Here is a 2212-nt window from a genome sequence, read left to right as displayed (position 1 = left end):
CATACCTGTCAACTCATACAGTTTAGCCATAGTTCATACGGATTTTGTGGTGAATCTTACGTATATGGCCGTGTCGCACAAATCATACGGATTCTGAAAATTTCCGGGTTTTTTTTCCCCCCTAACAGGTAGTTCCGTTTGCTTTTGCCCAGAATGGTGCTAGTCTACTCGAATGCTTTCATTTCCGGTAACTTTCCAGGATTGCCACTAAGTAGAATGATGATTATACATTAACCAGACATTGTATTATGGAGATCTACAATAAATATCATTGAAAATTTCGTGGGTTTTTTTTTCTGCCGTTATTTTGACATATAAAATGCTTTGGTATGTTATAAGGATTTTTTGCTCTTTATAAGGATTTTTTTGGTAGTTTATACAGGTTGGCGCTCCGAAAAGTTGACAGGTATGCGAGCCCCTCCCAGATGACTGAGCATGTTACCCCTCCTCTAAGGGAGAGTCCAGACACCCTGCTGCAGAACCGCTCGTATCTGTGAACTTATTCTTTCTGGTACCACCCACAGCCTGTAACTGTAGGTGAGGGTAGGAAAAATGTTAACGGGTAAATCATGACCTTTGCCTTTTGACTCAGTTCCTTTTTCTCCCTGACAGACAGCTGCATAGGCTGCAACACTGCAAATACTGCACCCATCTGCCTGTCGGTCTCCTGCTCTATTCTACTTTCATTCTTCAACAAGAGCCCAGATTACTTGAAATCCTCCATTTGGGACAGGATCTCTTTCTCAACACAGAGAGGGCACTTCACCCTTTTCCGACTCATGACCAGTGTCTTTTAACGGAAAGTGGTGATTCTGGCTCCAAATTGCTCTAGCAAAAGCAAAGGCCATCTTGATATAGTTGAATCCAAACTCTGAAACCCGTTGTACAGGACTGAACAGCCCATATCAAAAGGTTCAGTACTCTAGTCTCCTATATAATCACCTCCCCCACCCATCCACAAAGCACACATTTGTTGGGGCAACTTCAGAGTACAATAGTGTCCAAACCCTGTCCGAAGAAGTGGTTCCAGTGCCCAGATGTCTATTTAGGTGAGCTCAAGTACTGTATGTCTTCTCATAACCCCTCAACTTCAAACACCAGCTCAGGCGACTTCTCTGCCTTAAAACCACCTTCTATTAGACTGTCTTCCTCCAGCACCCTGCTAGCAGTACATTCAAATTCCTCGACCTCCCACAGGTGGCTCCAGAGGCAGGGACCGGCGACCACGCAAGTAAAAACTTGGCCTATATGTTTATGATCATAGGGGGTTGTGAACCATGCGCGTATGATTCTTCACCTAGGAGCTGTTTGTCCCATATCAGGGGCAGGAAGCCCCTCACACCTGAGCCGACCATGCTAAAGTGACTGCACAACAAAGGGCTTGTATTTATTGGACTATTTGAATTGTTCTTTTTTTGTTGTTGGTTCATTACCAATTATTCTAAATTTGTCACGGTTAAAACTAAAAAGCATTTGCAATGCATATTGAATTATTTTGACCACAACTGTATATGTTACCGTATATACAAGGCGTGTTTGTATGACAGGAACATTTTTGAAACCTTGAATATGTAGTTGTTAATGACATTGTATTCCAAGGCAAATATTACCTGTTTTAATTGCGTATTTTGATGATGACCTCACTTATGTCATTGTTCTATTATCTCTTCCCTATCCTAAACAAATTAAATATTGGATTTATTTTGAAAGAAGACCAAAGGCAAGATTATGGACGGAAAAACAATGAAGTGGCAGGTTAATCCAATCACACAAATAGTATGTCCATTAATATTTGGTATTTCTGCTCGTGTTCTCAGCATTCACGTGTAATTTCTGAAGGAATTGCAAAAGTGTTTAACGTCGTCAAAGAGCTTCACAAGCTTTGTCTTAACACCACCCACCCATCCTTTTTCCATATTGCTTATCCGATTCAGGGTCACGGCAGCGGCGGTAACTTAGCCAACAGGTGGACTAAACCCTTGCCAGTTGATGTTTACACTGGCTTGACCTGTAGGCCGGATATCAAAGTACTGTACTGCACCACGCACAACCAGTCGAGGCAGAGTAGATTTTGGACGATTTTACTACATACCTTATTCTACCAGAAGAGGGCGCTACAATAATTCGGTGAGATATTGAAGAGCTCATTATTCAGAAACCCCTATAGACTCTGCTGTAAAATAACACCAAAGTTTGCCAAATGTAATCTCTT

The sequence above is a fragment of the Hippocampus comes genome, unplaced genomic scaffold (genome assembly GCF_001891065.2).
Source record: "Hippocampus comes isolate QL1 unplaced genomic scaffold, H_comes_QL1_v1.1 scaffold311, whole genome shotgun sequence".
Classification (NCBI taxonomy): Eukaryota; Metazoa; Chordata; class Actinopteri; order Syngnathiformes; family Syngnathidae; genus Hippocampus; species Hippocampus comes.
The sequence above is the reverse complement of the archived record's forward strand: the minus strand, read 5'-3'. Positions refer to the sequence as shown.